The sequence below is a fragment of the Ranitomeya variabilis genome, chromosome 1 (assembly GCF_051348905.1).
Source record: "Ranitomeya variabilis isolate aRanVar5 chromosome 1, aRanVar5.hap1, whole genome shotgun sequence".
NCBI classification, from domain to species: domain Eukaryota; kingdom Metazoa; phylum Chordata; class Amphibia; order Anura; family Dendrobatidae; genus Ranitomeya; species Ranitomeya variabilis.
In genome coordinates, this window is record NC_135232.1 from 737,662,339 (window position 1) to 737,682,192 (window position 19,854).

Consider the following 19,854-nt stretch of genomic DNA (forward strand, 5'->3'; position numbering starts at 1 on the left):
TTCAAAGTTATAATTCTTGTAAGCGACTGAAGGATTTCAATGAAGAACTGAGCGGCTCTTTTGTTTTAACTTTAGAACTAAATTCATGTTTTAACCCCTTAAGCCCCGAGGGTGGTTTGCACGTTAATGACCGGGCCAATTTTTACAATTCTGACCACTGTCCCTTTATGAGGTTATAACTCTGGAACGCTTCAACGGATCTTGGCGATTCTGACATTGTTTTCTCGTGACATATTGTACTTCATGTTAGTGGTAAAATTTCTTCGATATAACTTGCGTTTATTTGTGAAAAAAACGAATATTTGGCGAAAATTTTGAAAATTTCGCAATTTTCCAACTTTGAATTTTTATGCCCTTAAATCACAGACATATGTCACACAAAATACTTAATAAATAACATTTCCCACATGTCTACTTTACATCAGCACAATTTTGGAACCAAAATTTTTTTTTGTGACGGAGTTATAAGGGTTAAAAGTTGACCAGCAATTTCTCATTTTTACAACACCATTTTTTTTTAGGGACCACATCTCATTTGAAGTCATTTTGACGGGTCTATATGATAGAAAATACCCAAGTGTGACACCATTCTAAAAACTGCACCCCTCAAGGTACTCAAAACCACTTTCAAGAAGTTTATTAACCCTTCAGGTGTTTCACAGGAATTTTTGGAATGTTTAAATAAAAATGAACATTTAACTTTTTTTCACACAAAATTTATTTCAGCTCCAATTTGTTTTATTTTACCAAGGGTAACAGGAGAAAATAGACCCCAAAAGTTGTTGTACAATTTGTCCTGAGTACGCTGATACCCCATATGTGGGGGTAAACCACAGTTTGGGCGCATGGCAGAGCTTGGAAGCAAAGGAGCGCCATTTGACTTTTCAATGCAAAATTGACTGGAATTGAGATGGGACGCCATGTTGCATTTGGAGAGCCCCTGATGTGCCTAAACATTGAAACCCCCCACAAGTGACACCATTTTGGAAAGTAGACCCCCTAAGGAACTTATCTAGATGTGTGGTGAGCACTTTGACCCAACAAGTGCTTTACAGAAGTTTATAATGCAGAGCCGTAAAAATAAAAAATCATATTTTTTCACAAAAATTATCTTTTCACCCCCAATTTTTTATTTTCCCAAGGGTGAGAGAAGAAATTGGACCCCAAAAATTGTTGTGCAATTTGTCCTGAGTACGCTGATACCCCATATGTGGGTGTAAACCATTGTTTGGGCGCAGGGCAGAGCTCGGAAGGGAAGGAGCGCCATTTGACTTTTCAATGCAAAATTGACTGGAATTGAGATGGGACGCCATGTTGCATTTAGAGAGCCCTTGATGTGCCTAAACATTGAAACCCCTAACAAGTGACACCATTTTGGAAAGTAGACCCCCTAAGGAACTTATCTAGATGTGTGGTGAGCACTTTGACCCAACAAGTGCTTTACAGAAGTTTATAATGCAGAGCCGTAAAAATAAAAAATCATATTTTTTCACAAAAATGATCTTTTCACCCCCAATTTTTTATTTTTCCAAGGGTAAGAGAAGAAATTGGACCCCAAAAATTGTTGTGCAATTTGTCCTGAGTACACTGATACCCCATATGTGGGTGTAAACCATTGTTTGGGCGCAGGGCAGAGCTCAGAAGGGAAGGAGCGCCATTTGACTTTTCAATGCAAAATTGACTGGAATTGAGATGGGACGCCATGTTGCGTTTGGAGAGCCCCTAATGTGCCTAAACATTGAAACCCCCCACGAGTGACACCATTTTGGAAAGTAGACCCCTCAAGGAACTTATCTAGATGTGTGTTGAGCACTTTGACCCAACAAGTGCTTCACAGAAGTTTATAATGCAGAGCCGTAAAAATAAAAAATCATATTTTTTCACAAAAATGATCTTTTCACCCCCATTTTTTTATTTCCCCAAGGGTAAGAGAAGAAATTAGACCACAAAAGTTGTTGTGCAATTTGTCCTGAGTACGACGATACCCGATATGTGGGTGTAAACCATTGTTTGGGCGCATAGCAGAGCTCAGAAGGGAAGAAGCGCTATTTTACTTTTCAATGCAAAATTGACTGGAATTAAGATGGGATGCCATGTTGCGTTTGGAGAGCCCCTGATGTGCCTAAACATTAAACCCCCCCACAAGTGACACCATTTTGGAAAGTAGACCCCCTCAGGAACTTATCTAGATGTGTTTTGAGAGCTTTGAACCCCCAAGTGTTTCACTACAGTTTATAACGCAGAGCCGTGAAAATAAAAATTATTTTTTTTTTTCACAAAAATGATTTTTTAGCCCCCAGTTTTGTATTTTCACAAGGGTATCAGGATAAATTGGACCCCAAAAGTTGTTGTCCAATTTGTCTGGAGTACGCTGATACCCCATTTGTGGGGAGGGACCACTGTTTGGGCACATGACAGAGCTCGGAAGGGAAGGAGCGCCATTTGGAATGCAGACTTAAATGGATTGGTCTGCAGGCGTCACGTTGCTTTTGCAGAGCCCCTGATGTACCCAAACAGTACAAACCCCCCACAAGTGACCCCATATTGGAAACTAGACCCCCCAAGGAACTTATCTAGATGTGTTGTGAGAACTTTGAACCCCCAAGTGTTTCACTACAGTTTATAACGCAGAGCCGTGAAAATAAAAATTATTTTTCTTTTTCACAAAAATGATTTTTTAGCCCCCAGTTTTGTATTTTCACAAGGGTATCAGGATAAATTGGACCCTAAAAGTTGTTGTCCAATTTGTCCTGAGTACGCTGATACCCCCTATGTGGGGGGGAACCACTGTTTGGGCGCATGACAGAGCTCGGAAGGGAAGGAGCGCCATTTGGAATGCAGACTTAAATGGATTGGTCTGCAGGCGTCACGTTGCATTTGCAGAGCCCCTGATGTACCCAAATAGTACAAACCCCCCACAAGTGACCCCATATTGGAAACTAGACCTCCCAAGGAACTTATCTAGATGTGTTGTGAGAACTTTGAACCCCCAAGTGTTTCACTACAGTTTACAACGCAGAGCCGTGAAAATAAAACATATTTTTTTTCCCACAAAAATGATTTTTAGCCCCCCAAATTTTTATTTTCCCAAGGATAACAAGAGAACTTGGACCCCAGAAGTTGTTGTTCAATTTGTCCCTAGTACGCTGATACCCCATATGTTGGGGTAAACCCCTTTTTGGACGCACGGGAGAGCTCGGAAGGGAAGGAGCACTGTTTTACTTTTTCAACGCAGAATTGGCTGGAATTGAGATTGGACGCCATGTCGCGTTTGGAGAGCCCCTGATGTGCCTGAACAGTGGAAACTCCCCAATTCTACCTGAAACCCTACCCCTAACCGTTTACTGAACATTTTCTGACAGTCATAAGTGCCACGTATATAAGTGCCACGTATATAAGTGCCACGTATATAAGTGCCACGTATTTAAGTGCCACGTATTTAAGTGCCACGTATTTAAGTGCCACGATATTTCAGTGCCACAATATTTCAGTGCCACGTATTTCAGTGCCACGTATTTCAGTGCCACGTATTTCAGTGCCACGTATTTCAGGCACTGAAAAATACGTGGCACGTAAATACTTCAGTGCCACGATATTTCAGTGCCACGATATTTCAGTGCCACGTATTTCAGTGCCACGTATTTCAGGCACTGAAAAATACATGGCACGTAAATACGTGGCACGTAAATACGTGGCACTTAAATACGTGGCACTTAAATACGTGGCACTTAAATACGTGGCACTTATATACGTGGCCACTGAAATATCGTGGCACTTATATACGTATATACGTATATAAACGTATATTTCAGTGCCACGTATTTCAGTGCCACGTATTTCAGGTTAGGGGTAGGGTTAGGGGTAGGGTTAGGGTTTTTTGTTTTTTTCTTGTTTTCTTGTGTTTTTCTATAAAAACGCATGCGTTTTACCGCGTTTACATGCATTTTTTCACACATGCGGTTTTTTTAAAAAACGCATGCAGATAAAAACGCAAGTGTGAAACCAGACTAAAAGACGCTTTTTATAGCAAAAAAGTTTTTGCGTCTCCACATTTTGAGACTTATAATTTTTCCACATTTTGGTCCACAGAGTCATGTGAGGTCTTGTTTTTTGCGGGACGAGTTGACGTTTTTATTGGTAACATTTTCGGACACGTGACCATTTTTTATCACTTTTTATTCCGATTTTTGTGAGGCAGAATAACCAAAAACCAGCTATTCATGAATTTCTTTTGGGAGAGGCGTTTATACCGTTCTGCGCTTGGTAAAATTGATAAAGCAGTTTTATTCGTCGGGTCAGTACGATTACAGCGATACCTCATTTATATCATTTTTTTATGTTTTGACGCTTTTATACGATAAAAACTATTTTATGGAAAAAATAATTATTTTGGCATCGCTTTATTCTGAGGACTATAACTTTTTTATTTTTTTGCTGATGATGCTGTATGGCAGCTCGTTTTTTGCGGGACAAGATGACGTTTTCAGCGGTAACATGGTTATTTATATCCGTCTTTTTGATCGCGTGTTATTCCACTTTTTGTTCGGCGGTATGGTAATAAAGCGTTGTTTTTTGCCTCGTTTTTTTTTTTTTTTTCTTACGGTGTTTACTGAAGGGGTTAACTAGTGGGCCAGTTTTATAGGTTGGGTCGTTACGGACGCGGCGATACTAAATATGTGTACTGTTATTGTTTTTGTTTGTTTTTTTTAGATAAAGAAATGTATTTATGGGAATAATATTTTTTTTTTTATTATTATTTATTTAGGAATTATTATTTTTTTTTTTTACACATGTGGAAATTTTTTTTTTTACTTTTTTACTTTGTCCCAGGGGGGGACATCACAGATCGCAGATCTGATAGTGTGCACAGCACTCTATCAGATCTGCGATCATACTTTCATCGGAGCAGGCTGCAGCTTTCATCTGCAGCCTGCTCCGACCCGGAAGTGCTCCCTGCAGGACCCGGATACAGCCCCTCGGCCATTTTGGATCCGGGGCCTGCAGGGAGAAGACGTTCGGTACGAGGTGAGTACATCACCTTGTACCGATCGTCTCAGGGAAGCCCGCAGGGAGCCCCCTCCCTGCGCGATGCTTCCCTGTACCGCCGGTACACCGCGATCATGTTTGATCGCGGTGTGCCGGGGGTTAATGTGCCGGGGGCGGTCCGTGACCGCTCCTGGCACACAGTGCCGGATGTCAGCTGCGATATGCAGCCGACAACCGGCCGCGATCGGCCGCGCTCCCCCCGTGAGCGCGGCCGATCGCGTATGACGTACTATCCCGTCACCGGGAATTAAGGCCCACCCCACCTCGACGGTATAGTACGTCATATGGGATTAAGGGGTTAAAGTGATCGACATGATGGGTCTCGATGAAATTCCCAAAGGCTTCTCTGAGATTATTTCAAGAATGTCTATAAAAGTAGGACATTTATCTTGATGAGGAAGAGGTGGAAGCATCAATGATGTTTTTGAAAGGTTTCTCTAGGACAATGTTCCCCAACTCCAGTCCTAAAGAGCCACCAACAGGTCATATTTTCAGGATTTCCTTAGTTTTACCCAGGTGATAATTGCTTCATGTGGACAGGCAAGAATTCCATCACCTGTGCAATACTAAGGAAATCCTCAAAACATGACCTGTTGGTGGCTCTTGAGGACCGGACTTGGGGAACACTGCTCTAGGACTATATTAATGGAATCTGAAATACAATGGTTCAAATGTATCAAACTGTAGTAACCCACTGGTTGGCTGTAATAACCAATGTTTTAAAGGGGTTGTCTATTCATAGAATAGGTAGTCAAAGGCTGATCATTGGAGGTGCGACACTTAGCACCCCCACCGATCAGCTGTTCCCAATACCAGTAGAAAGGTGTAGCATTGGCATTTCTGCAAGATCCACATGCTCCTCTAAGCCAGCAGGGATGCCAACTCACTCACCGCGCCAGCCCTCGAACCTCACTTCCTCCTGCTCCTGCGTTCTCCTGGGGTCTGCCCATGTCTGGCAGATCCCCTGGCACTGCAATTAGGATGTGAGCTGTCGGTCTCTTAGAGAGACAGTGCACATTGTCCTAAAGTGTCCCCAGACACTGGGAGACACTTATTATTTAAGGCACCTCCACCTGTTGGGAGGTGCATGAGCAATGTGTTTTGTTAGTTTTCTGCACGCTTGTTAGTTGACAGGTCCACTGTTCTGGTATACCTTCCTGTTCCTGCCTGTGCTTTCCTGTATTCACCTATACCTGCCTTTTCCCACCTATTTTCTGCCTGTACCAGCTGTGCCCACAGCACCTCCCATGGTTTCGTGTATTCCAGCCATGCCTTCCTGTATAACAACCGTATCTGCCTATACCTGCTGTGCTTTCATGTATAGCAGCCATGCCTGTCAGCACTAGCCATGTTGTTCTGTATATAAGCCATACCTGTCTGTATTTGCCGTGTCCACTCATTCCTGTCCGTTTCAGCTTCCTACCCCTTTTGGGGTCAGCTGCCGTACATCAAAGGTCTGTCCTGGAGTAGCACCTGGTGTTCTTCTGGAGTTAAGTCTAAAATCACTATCAGTGGCTCTAGTGAAGAGTCAGGTATTTGCCTAGTCATGCCCCTCCAGGCTCTCCTTGGGCCACTGCACAGTGGTTCCACTACCACATGCATTACAAAAATAAATTTGATGAGAGTTGCATTGGTTAGGAATGGGTTGAAGAAAACCCATTCCTAACCAGTGCTACTCTTATCAAATGTATTTGATGCAAATTCCCCCCCTTAAAGGGGTTGTCCAATACTTGGACAACCCCTTTTTAAACTAAATGTTTGATGCTTGTAGTGGACAACCCCTTTAATAAAAACAATTAGCTTGAATCGAATTTGGGGGAATGAATCCATGACTGCACAACTATTCTGACATGTTGCAAAGTCCTCAAGCCATAAGGTTAACAACTGCCCCTGGTCGGCCACAATATTGTTGAAAGTCCTATTGTCCAAACATCTATTCACATGTTTCAGAGAAGTCATGTTATTTAAAGAAAACCTTCCCCCACCATTTTTTCACCTCCTCCAACCTGACAGGAAGACTTCATCCATCATGAAGTATTAGAAAACTAAGGTTGTGCCAAGAAATTATTCCTTACACTATTACTCCATCAACCTGAACTGTCGACATCAGACCACCATTAATTACTGGAGCTAAATTCTCACCCTCCCATCAGTATGATACCACAGAAATGTGAGTTAATTTGACGATTCATTTGAAGAATTAGTTATTGGTCCCAAGCCCCAAAATTTCAGCTAAGCAGTATTCTAAAAATATGTCTTGGGAACTCTATACTTTTTTTTCTTACATGCTGTTCTTTTTACATCAACCTGAGAATAGATATATAGAAAAGTCTATAGTTTCCTGAAGAGGTTACAGGATGGATATTAGGATTTCTGTCAGGAGTAGTGTTGAGCGATACCGTCCGATACTTGAAAGTATCGGTATCGGATAGTATCGGCCGATACCCGAAAAGTATCGGATATCGCCGATACCGATACCCGATACCAATACAAGTCAATGGGACACCAATTATCGGAAGGTATCCTGATGGTTCCCAGGGTCTGAAGGAGAGGAAACTCTCCTTCAGGCCCTGGGATCCTTATTACTGTGTAAAATAAAGAATTAAAATAAAAAATATTGATATACTCACCTCTCCGGAGGCCCCTGGACATCACCGCTGGTAACCGGCAGCCTTCTTTGCTTAAAATGAGCGCGTTTAGGGCCTTCCATGACGTCACGGCTTCTGATTGGTCGCGTGCCGCTCATGTGACCGCCACGCGACCAATCACAAGCCGCGACGTCATTCTCAGGTCCTAAATTCCTAGAATGAGGAGTTTAGGGCCTGAGAAGGGAAGGAGCGCCATTTGACTTTTCAATGCAAAATTGACTGGAATTGAGATGGGACGCCATGTTGCATTTAGAGAGCCCTTGATGTGCCTAAACATTGAAACCCCTAACAAGTGACACCATTTTGGAAAGTAGACCCCCTAAGGAACTTATCTAGATGTGTGGTGAGCACTTTGACCCAACAAGTGCTTTACAGAAGTTTATAATGCAGAGCCGTAAAAATAAAAAATCATATTTTTTCACAAAAATGATCTTTTCACCCCCAATTTTTTATTTTTCCAAGGGTAAGAGAAGAAATTGGACCCCAAAAATTGTTGTGCAATTTGTCCTGAGTACACTGATACCCCATATGTGGGTGTAAACCATTGTTTGGGCGCAGGGCAGAGCTCAGAAGGGAAGGAGCGCCATTTGACTTTTCAATGCAAAATTGACTGGAATTGAGATGGGACGCCATGTTGCGTTTGGAGAGCCCCTAATGTGCCTAAACATTGAAACCCCCCACGAGTGACACCATTTTGGAAAGTAGACCCCTTAAGGAACTTATCTAGATGTGTGTTGAGCACTTTGACCCAACAAGTGCTTCACAGAAGTTTATAATGCAGAGCCGTAAAAATAAAAAATCATATTTTTTCACAAAAATGATCTTTTCACCCCCATTTTTTTATTTCCCCAAGGGTAAGAGAAAAAATTAGACCACAAAAGTTGTTGTGCAATTTGTCCTGAGTACGACGATACCCGATATGTGGGTGTAAACCATTGTTTGGGCGCATAGCAGAGCTCAGAAGGGAAGAAGCGCTATTTTACTTTTCAATGCAAAATTGACTGGAATTAAGATGGGATGCCATGTTGCGTTTGGAGAGCCCCTGATGTGCCTAAACATTAAACCCCCCCACAAGTGACACCATTTTGGAAAGTAGACCCCCTCAGGAACTTATCTAGATGTGTTTTGAGAGCTTTGAACCCCCAAGTGTTTCACTACAGTTTATAACGCAGAGCCGTGAAAATAAAAATTATTTTTTTTTTTCACAAAAATGATTTTTTAGCCCCCAGTTTTGTATTTTCACAAGGGTATCAGGATAAATTGGACCCCAAAAGTTGTTGTCCAATTTGTCTGGAGTACGCTGATACCCCATTTGTGGGGAGGGACCACTGTTTGGGCACATGACAGAGCTCGGAAGGGAAGGAGCGCCATTTGGAATGCAGACTTAAATGGATTGGTCTGCAGGCGTCACGTTGCATTTGCAGAGCCCCTGATGTACCCAAACAGTACAAACCACCCACAAGTGACCCCATATTGGAAACTAGACCCCCCAAGGAACTTATCTAGATGTGTTGTGAGAACTTTGAACCCCCAAGTGTTTCACTACAGTTTATAACGCAGAGCCGTGAAAATAAAAATTATTTTTCTTTTTCACAAAAATGATTTTTTAGCCCCCAGTTTTGTATTTTCACAAGGGTATCAGGATAAATTGGACCCTAAAAGTTGTTGTCCAATTTGTCCTGAGTACGCTGATACCCCCTATGTGGGGGGGAACCACTGTTTGGGCGCATGACAGAGCTCGGAAGGGAAGGAGCGCCATTTGGAATGCAGACTTAAATGGATTGGTCTGCAGGCGTCACGTTGCATTTGCAGAGCCCCTGATGTACCCAAATAGTACAAACCCCCCACAAGTGACCCCATATTGGAAACTAGACCTCCCAAGGAACTTATCTAGATGTGTTGTGAGAACTTTGAACCCCCAAGTGTTTCACTACAGTTTACAACGCAGAGCCGTGAAAATAAAACATATTTTTTTTCCCACAAAAATGATTTTTAGCCCCCCAAATTTTTATTTTCCCAAGGATAACAAGAGAACTTGGACCCCAGAAGTTGTTGTTCAATTTGTCCCTAGTACGCTGATACCCCATATGTTGGGGTAAACCCCTTTTTGGACGCACGGGAGAGCTCGGAAGGGAAGGAGCACTGTTTTACTTTTTCAACGCAGAATTGGCTGGAATTGAGATTGGACGCCATGTCGCGTTTGGAGAGCCCCTGATGTGCCTGAACAGTGGAAACTCCCCAATTCTACCTGAAACCCTACCCCTAACCGTTTACTGAACATTTTCTGACAGTCATAAGTGCCACGTATATAAGTGCCACGTATATAAGTGCCACGTATATAAGTGCCACGTATTTAAGTGCCACGTATTTAAGTGCCACGTATTTAAGTGCCACGATATTTCAGTGCCACAATATTTCAGTGCCACGTATTTCAGTGCCACGTATTTCAGTGCCACGTATTTCAGTGCCACGTATTTCAGGCACTGAAAAATACGTGGCACGTAAATACTTCAGTGCCACGATATTTCAGTGCCACGATATTTCAGTGCCACGTATTTCAGTGCCACGTATTTCAGGCACTGAAAAATACGTGGCACGTAAATACGTGGCACGTAAATACGTGGCACTTAAATACGTGGCACTTAAATACGTGGCACTTAAATACGTGGCACTTATATACGTGGCCACTGAAATATCGTGGCACTTATATACGTATATACGTATATAAACGTATATTTCAGTGCCACGTATTTCAGTGCCACGTATTTCAGGTTAGGGGTAGGGTTAGGGGTAGGGTTAGGGTTTTTTGTTTTTTTCTTGTTTTCTTGTGTTTTTCTATAAAAACGCATGCGTTTTACCGCGTTTACATGCATTTTTTCACACATGCGGTTTTTTTAAAAAACGCATGCAGATAAAAACGCAAGTGTGAAACCAGACTAAAAGACGCTTTTTATAGCAAAAAAGTTTTTGCGTCTCCACATTTTGAGACCTATAATTTTTCCACATTTTGGTCCACAGAGTCATGTGAGGTCTTGTTTTTTGCGGGACGAGTTGACGTTTTTATTGGTAACATTTTCGGACACGTGACCATTTTTTATCACTTTTTATTCCGATTTTTGTGAGGCAGAATAACCAAAAACCAGCTATTCATGAATTTCTTTTGGGAGAGGCGTTTATACCGTTCTGCGCTTGGTAAAATTGATAAAGCAGTTTTATTCGTCGGGTCAGTACGATTACAGCGATACCTCATTTATATCATTTTTTTATGTTTTGACGCTTTTATACGATAAAAACTATTTTATGGAAAAAGTAATTATTTTGGCATCGCTTTATTCTGAGGACTATAACTTTTTTATTTTTTTGCTGATGATGCTGTATGGCGGCTCGTTTTTTGCGGGACAAGATGACGTTTTCAGCGGTAACATGGTTATTTATATCCGTCTTTTTGATCGCGTGTTATTCCACTTTTTGTTCGGCGGTATGGTAATAAAGCGTTGTTTTTTGCCTCGTTTTTTTTTTTTTTTTCTTACGGTGTTTACTGAAGGGGTTAACTAGTGGGCCAGTTTTATAGGTTGGGTCGTTACGGACGCGGCGATACTAAATATGTGTACTGTTATTGTTTTTGTTTGTTTTTTTTAGATAAAGAAATGTATTTATGGGAATAATATTTTTTTTTTTATTATTATTTATTTAGGAATTATTATTTTTTTTTTTTACACATGTGGAAATTTTTTTTTTTACTTTTTTACTTTGTCCCAGGGGGGGACATCACAGATCGCAGATCTGATAGTGTGCACAGCACTCTATCAGATCTGCGATCATACTTTCATCGGAGCAGGCTGCAGCTTTCATCTGCAGCCTGCTCCGACCCGGAAGTGCTCCCTGCAGGACCCGGATACAGCCCCTCGGCCATTTTGGATCCGGGGCCTGCAGGGAGAAGACGTTCGGTACGAGGTGAGTACATCACCTTGTACCGATCGTCTCAGGGAAGCCCGCAGGGAGCCCCCTCCCTGCGCGATGCTTCCCTGTACCGCCGGTACACCGCGATCATGTTTGATCGCGGTGTGCCGGGGGTTAATGTGCCGGGGGTTAATGTGCCGGGGGCGGTCCGTGACCGCTCCTGGCACACAGTGCCGGATGTCAGCTGCGATATGCAGCCAACAACCGGCCGCGATCGGCCGCGCTCCCCCCGTGAGCGCGGCCGATCGCGTATGACGTACTATCCCGTCACCGGGAATTAAGGCCCACCCCACCTCGACGGTATAGTACGTCATATGGGATTAAGGGGTTAAAGTGATCGACATGATGGGTCTCGATGAAATTCCCAAAGGCTTCTCTGAGATTATTTCAAGAATGTCTATAAAAGTAGGACATTTATCTTGATGAGGAAGAGGTGGAAGCATCAATGATGTTTTTGAAAGGTTTCTCTAGGACAATGTTCCCCAACTCCAGTCCTAAAGAGCCACCAACAGGTCATATTTTCAGGATTTCCTTAGTTTTACCCAGGTGATAATTGCTTCATGTGGACAGGCAAGAATTCCATCACCTGTGCAATACTAAGGAAATCCTCAAAACATGACCTGTTGGTGGCTCTTGAGGACCGGACTTGGGGAACACTGCTCTAGGACTATATTAATGGAATCTGAAATACAATGGTTCAAATGTATCAAACTGTAGTAACCCACTGGTTGGCTGTAATAACCAATGTTTTAAAGGGGTTGTCTATTCATAGAATAGGTAGTCAAAGGCTGATCATTGGAGGTGCGACACTTAGCACCCCCACCGATCAGCTGTTCCCAATACCAGTAGAAAGGTGTAGCATTGGCATTTCTGCAAGATCCACATGCTCCTCTAAGCCAGCAGGGATGCCAACTCACTCACCGCGCCAGCCCTCGAACCTCACTTCCTCCTGCTCCTGCGTTCTCCTGGGGTCTGCCCATGTCTGGCAGATCCCCTGGCACTGCAATTAGGATGTGAGCTGTCGGTCTCTTAGAGAGACAGTGCACATTGTCCTAAAGTGTCCCCAGACACTGGGAGACACTTATTATTTAAGGCACCTCCACCTGTTGGGAGGTGCATGAGCAATGTGTTTTGTTAGTTTTCTGCACGCTTGTTAGTTGACAGGTCCACTGTTCTGGTATACCTTCCTGTTCCTGCCTGTGCTTTCCTGTATTCACCTATACCTGCCTTTTCCCACCTATTTTCTGCCTGTACCAGCTGTGCCCACAGCACCTCCCATGGTTTCGTGTATTCCAGCCATGCCTTCCTGTATAACAACCGTATCTGCCTATACCTGCTGTGCTTTCATGTATAGCAGCCATGCCTGTCAGCACTAGCCATGTTGTTCTGTATATAAGCCATACCTGTCTGTATTTGCCGTGTCCACTCATTCCTGTCCGTTTCAGCTTCCTACCCCTTTTGGGGTCAGCTGCCGTACATCAAAGGTCTGTCCTGGAGTAGCACCTGGTGTTCTTCTGGAGTTAAGTCTAAAATCACTATCAGTGGCTCTAGTGAAGAGTCAGGTATTTGCCTAGTCATGCCCCTCCAGGCTCTCCTTGGGCCACTGCACAGTGGTTCCACTACCACATGCATTACAAAAATAAATTTGATGAGAGTTGCATTGGTTAGGAATGGGTTGAAGAAAACCCATTCCTAACCAGTGCTACTCTTATCAAATGTATTTGATGCAAATTCCCCCCCTTAAAGGGGTTGTCCAATACTTGGACAACCCCTTTTTAAACTAAATGTTTGATGCTTGTAGTGGACAACCCCTTTAATAAAAACAATTAGCTTGAATCGAATTTGGGGGAATGAATCCATGACTGCACAACTATTCTGACATGTTGCAAAGTCCTCAAGCCATAAGGTTAACAACTGCCCCTGGTCGGCCACAATATTGTTGAAAGTCCTATTGTCCAAACATCTATTCACATGTTTCAGAGAAGTCATGTTATTTAAAGAAAACCTTCCCCCACCATTTTTTCACCTCCTCCAACCTGACAGGAAGACTTCATCCATCATGAAGTATTAGAAAACTAAGGTTGTGCCAAGAAATTATTCCTTACACTATTACTCCATCAACCTGAACTGTCGACATCAGACCACCATTAATTACTGGAGCTAAATTCTCACCCTCCCATCAGTATGATACCACAGAAATGTGAGTTAATTTGACGATTCATTTGAAGAATTAGTTATTGGTCCCAAGCCCCAAAATTTCAGCTAAGCAGTATTCTAAAAATATGTCTTGGGAACTCTATACTTTTTTTTCTTACATGCTGTTCTTTTTACATCAACCTGAGAATAGATATATAGAAAAGTCTATAGTTTCCTGAAGAGGTTACAGGATGGATATTAGGATTTCTGTCAGGAGTAGTGTTGAGCGATACCGTCCGATACTTGAAAGTATCGGTATCGGATAGTATCGGCCGATACCCGAAAAGTATCGGATATCGCCGATACCGATACCCGATACCAATACAAGTCAATGGGACACCAATTATCGGAAGGTATCCTGATGGTTCCCAGGGTCTGAAGGAGAGGAAACTCTCCTTCAGGCCCTGGGATCCTTATTACTGTGTAAAATAAAGAATTAAAATAAAAAATATTGATATACTCACCTCTCCGGAGGCCCCTGGACATCACCGCTGGTAACCGGCAGCCTTCTTTGCTTAAAATGAGCGCGTTTAGGGCCTTCCATGACGTCACGGCTTCTGATTGGTCGCGTGCCGCTCATGTGACCGCCACGCGACCAATCACAAGCCGCGACGTCATTCTCAGGTCCTAAATTCCTAGAATGAGGAGTTTAGGGCCTGAGAATGACGTCACGGCTTGTGATTGGTCGCGTGGTGGTCACATGAGCGGCACGCGACCAATCAGAAGCCGTGACGTCATGGAAGGCCCTAAACGCGCTCATTTTAAGCAAAGAAGGCTGCCGGTTACCAGCGGTGATGTCCAGGGGCCTCCGGAGAGGTGAGTATATCAATATTTTTTATTTTAATTCTTTATTTTACACAGTAATATGGATCCGATGCCGATTCCCGATACCACAAAAGTATTGGATCTCGGTATCGGAATTCCGATACCCGATACTTGCGGTATCGGAATGCTCAACACTAGTCAGGAGCTTTCTAGACTCCATCCACCTCCAATTTCGTCATCAAGAATCCACAACAAATTCTGTGACATGACCAAACTGCAGGTCATAAAAGTGCACAGTATAAGATATGGCAACATCTTTTCACCAATGACATGAACTCCCAAAGATCTCCAAGGAGGTATTTAGAAAGAAAATATTAAAAACTTTAAGAGTAAATGAAACAATAAAAAATATTTTATAAAAATCCACCCAAGATTTCCACACAGATTCCTCTTATCATGCAAAAAGTCAATCTATGGGTTATGATTAGTGTTGAGCATTCCGATACCGCAAGTATCGGGTATCAGCCGATACTTGCGGGTATCGGAATTCCGATACCGAGATCCGATACTTTTGTGGTATCGGGTATCGGTATCGAAACAACATTAATGTAAAAATGTGTAAAAGAGAGAATTAAAATAAAAAATATTGCTATACTCACCTCTCCGACGCAGCCTGGACCTCACCGAGGGAACCGGCAGCGTTGTTTGCTTAAAATTCGCGCGTTTACTTCCTTACGTGAAGTCCCGGCTTGTGATTGGTCGCGTGCCGCCCATGTGGCCGCGACGCGACCAATCACAGCAAGCCGTGACATAATTTCAGGTCCTTCAGGATTTTAAAATTACGTTCTGGCTTATGATTGGTCGCGTCGCGGTCACATGGGCGACGCGACCAATCACAAGCCGTGACATCACGGGAGGCTGGACACGCGCGCATTTTAAAATGCGCGCGTGTCCTGCCTCCCATGACGTCCCGGCTTGTGATTGGTCGCGTCGCCCATGTAGCCGCAACGCGACCAATCACAGCAAGCCGTGACGTAATTTTAGGTCCTTCAGGATTTTAAAATTACGTTCTGGCTTATGATTGGTCGCGTCGCGGTCACATGGGCGACGCGACCAATCACAAGCCGTGACGTCACGGGAGGCTGGACACGCGCGCATTTTAAAATGCGCGCGTGTCCTGTCTCCCGTGACGTCCCGGCTTGTGATTGGTCGCGTCGCCCATGTGGCCGTGACGCGACCAATCACAGCAAGCCGTGACGTAATTTTAGGTCCTTCAGGATTTTAAAATTACGTTCTGGCTTATGATTGGTCGCGACGCGACCAATCACAAGCCGTGACGTCACGGGAGGCTGGACACGCGCGCATTTTAAAATGCGCGTGTCCAGCCTTCCGTGACGTCACGGCTTGTGATTGGTCGCGTCGCCCATGTGACCGCGACGCGACCAATCATAAGCCAGAACGTAATTTTAAAATCCTGAAGGACCTAAAATTACGTCACGGCTTGCTGTGATTGGTCGCGTTGTGGCCACATGGGCGACGCGACCAATCACAAGCCGGGACGTCACGGGAGGCAGGACACGCGAAAATGCGCGCGTGTCCAGCCTCCCGTGACGTCACGGCTTGTGATTGGTCGCGTCGCCCATGTGACCGCGACACGACCAATCATAAGCCAGAACGTAATTTTAAAATCCTGAAGGACCTGAAATTACGTCACGGCTTGCTGTGATTGGTCGCGTCGCGGCCACATGGGCGGCACGCGACCAATCACAAGCCGGGACTTCACGTAAGGAAGTAAACGCGCGAATTTTAAGCAAACAACGCTGCCGGTTCCCTCGGTGAGGTCCAGGCTGCGTCGGAGAGGTGAGTATAGCAATATTTTTTATTTTAATTCTTTCTTTTACACATTAATATGGATCCCAGGGCCTGAAGGAGAATTTCCTCTCCTTCAGACCCTGGGAACCATCAGGGATACCGTCCGATACTTGAGTCCCATTGACTTGTATTGGTATCGGGTATCGGTATCGGATTGGATCCGATACTTTGCCGGTATCGGCCGATACTTTCCGATACCGATACTTTCAAGTATCGGACGGTATCGCTCAACACTAGTTATGATGACATAACAAAGTCTTGGAAAATTGATTATTTCGACGCCATTAATGGTTGGGTTGATGGGTCTATTCATTTGGAATATTGATTAACCAGAAGAAATGGAGAATCCAGCTCAACAAGGTAGTGATATGATATCAAGATAAAGGGTGCTTGGTCACCAGAAACGCTTTGATATCACATTTTATTCACTGTCTGCGCTGATGTTTTTATCCTCTATTGAGCACATTTTCTAGTGAGTAAAGAAAAGTTTTTTTCACTACCTCGTTGAGCTGGATTCTCCATTTCTTCTGATTACTACACGCCCTGACACAGCGGTTCAGTGCTCCGAGTTCCTCAGGATGTCGGCTATGGTGAGCTGGACTTTGTTCTATTTTAATATTGAATAGCACATGATTATTGAAAAGTTTTCTTTTTCAGACAAACCCTCTATTTAACAGTAAACTGGTCACAAATTGTTTTTTAGTGGGAACCCCAGCAGTCATCTGTAATCTGCTGGAAAACTTGGTGGGAACTGTTCCCTGTCACGTCACCACAGGAAAAATGAAGTATTACACAGTGTCCATTCACATCAATGGGTTATCTGTGTAACGCAGGACATGAAAGGTCCTCCTCAGTCATGGAAACTTTATAACTGCTCTCTACTCTGGTCAAAATAACAAAGATTCCCAAAGTGCTCTTTATTGGGAATTCAAAACTGGAAAACCATTGATTATAGGTGAGGAGGACTCCCTTAAGAATGATGTCCACTACTCAGACAACCCCTTCTCAATCCCTATGTTGCCCCGTGTAAAATAATAACATTTATACTCACCACCAGTGCTGTTCCAGTGATGTCGGCGCCGGCTCTCTCAGGGCTCACATGACATTGTTTTATTACACGATCCCTGCTGCCAATCAGCAGTTGCTTCACTGTCTCCTCCTTCAGCAAAATCAGAAATCTGGAGGTAGTGACACATCCTCCAGATGGCTGATTTGTTCGGGTGTCAAGAGATTGAAGCCAGCGCTGACTGGTCGTATTGATTGTGTAATATAACAATTCTATCTGAACCCTGAGAGAGCCAGTGCCGACACCACTGGAAAAGCATGGGGACCGGAGGTGAGTGTAAATGTTATAGGAGCAAACATAGGGATTGAGAGAAGTTATCCGAGTAGTTGACCAGCTGTTTAAGTGTTCTGATGACCCAACACATTATCATTCATCTTCATCTTTGAATGTCAGATGGATGCCATAGACCGGCTGAAGACTATTTTAGATCAAGCTTTAAAAGTCACTAACCACAAAGATCTAAACTAAGCTTAATTAAATTAGACAGAGAACCTGCCAAAATGCAGAGAATTCTCCATTCTCAGCCAAGAAATTTGAGTTACATTAAATGTTTTCAATGCAGACTGAGCAAACTCAATTGTAGTTAAAAAACTGATTTATTATTCACTGACGTCTCCTGACCACAAATCTTGATCAAGAATGAGATAATAAAAACAATAAAACATCATAATCACCTCATTCCTTCCATGTCCTCACACCGCAGCTCCCTGTAGGACCTCTACTGGCTTCCAAAGCCCCCCGCTCAATACTGGTAACAGTCTCCTCCTCATGCTTAAGTCATGACATCACAATGTGCGTCCTCATGCAGCGCACATCATGACGTCAGAAGTTGCGTCAAGGTCTCGCCAGTACCAGCAAAGAGCAAAAATAGACTGGTACCGGATAAGGTACCTTAGGAACCTTAGGTCTGGTGGGGAGCTGCGGTGGCAGAGACAGAGGTATGTATGATATTTTGTGTTTTTGTCCTTTTTCTCACCATTTTGTTGTATTGTACTCCTAAAACTTTGCAAAAGTCCAAATTCTGCAATAATTTGTTTGTTTTTTAAAATTTATTTGTTCGTCCTTAATCTTAGACTTGGTGATGCGTAAAATGTGAGCCATCAAATGAAAATTAGAATTTTTTCCCCTGGAGTGATGATGGCGCAATCCTTCGCTTCATGCAAATGCGTAAAATATTCAACATTCGGCTGTCCCCGCACTGAATGCAGCTGATGACCTCCAATGTCGATGAAATGAAGAAATCGTGAGACGTGTTACGGAGAAGCCAGTTACTGTATGATAATTTGTGTATCCTTAGATTTCACTACCCGGAAAAGGTTAAGCTATTAATTTTATAATACATCCTAATGGTGCGGAATCATTATATTGCAATTCCGGACGAGTAATGAGTATTAACTGCTCAGGTTTTTCCTGAATGATGAGTGTGCTGCCTTCCAAGGACTTCGAGCCTGCTCTGTGCTACTTACCGGGAGTCAACTCATTTTTCTTGATCAGTAACAGCAGGTGCTATTGTTTCCGAGGCTGCCGGAGAAAAGCAACTTGTTCTCATTTTGCTAAAGGTGTGGTTGATTGAATGACTTATTTCTGTGCCGCAATGGAGGAATAGAATCATAAAAATGCACATCAAATCTGTGGAATCCAAACAAGAATTGGCAGACTAGCAGAGGGAAAAAAAAGAGCAGTTTCTGAAACTCTGAAAAATGTTTGGTGTTCTGTTCTTGATTAGAAATATGGGACATTGTGTCCAGAGTTATATGGCCTGGAAAATATCAAACAGTTTATTTAATTCAGTTCTTCAATACAAAAAGTGAAACTCATATATTAGATAGAGTCATTACAAACAGAGTGATCAATTTCAAGTGTTTATTTCTGATAATGTTGATGATTATGGCATACAGCCAAAGAAAACCCAAAAGTCATTAGAATACTTTATAACACCAGCTTGAAAATTTTTTAATGGCCTTTTCTTAACATTACTTTCAAGGCTGCGGTTATGCCGGTTGCTTGTGCACCTTTTTTTACACACTTTTTCCTTCCACTCAACTTTTCATTAATATGCTTGGATACAGCACTCTGTGAACATCCAACTTCTTTACCAATGACCTTTTGTGGCTTACCCTCCTTGTAGAGTGTGTCAATGACTGCCTTTTGGACATCTGCCAAGTCAGCAGTCTTCCCCATGATTGTGGAGCCTACTGAAACAGACTAAGGGACTTTTTTAAATGCTTAGGAAGCCTTTGCAGGTTTTTTTTTGTTAATTATGCTAATTTACTGAGATAATGACTTTTGGGTTTTTATTGT

At 43.1% G+C, this 19,854-nt stretch overlaps 1 long non-coding RNA gene across 1 annotated transcript in view; it reads left to right on the forward strand.

Annotated features, from left to right (window-relative positions):
- Positions 1-18,926, forward strand: part of LOC143765026 (uncharacterized) — a 54,003-nt gene extending 35,077 nt beyond the window's left edge. The window contains exon 3 of the long non-coding RNA XR_013213316.1: positions 18,627-18,926. This is a non-coding gene — a long non-coding RNA (uncharacterized LOC143765026). The remainder of the gene's footprint in view (positions 1-18,626) is intronic.
- Positions 18,927-19,854: the final 928 nt, after the last annotated feature.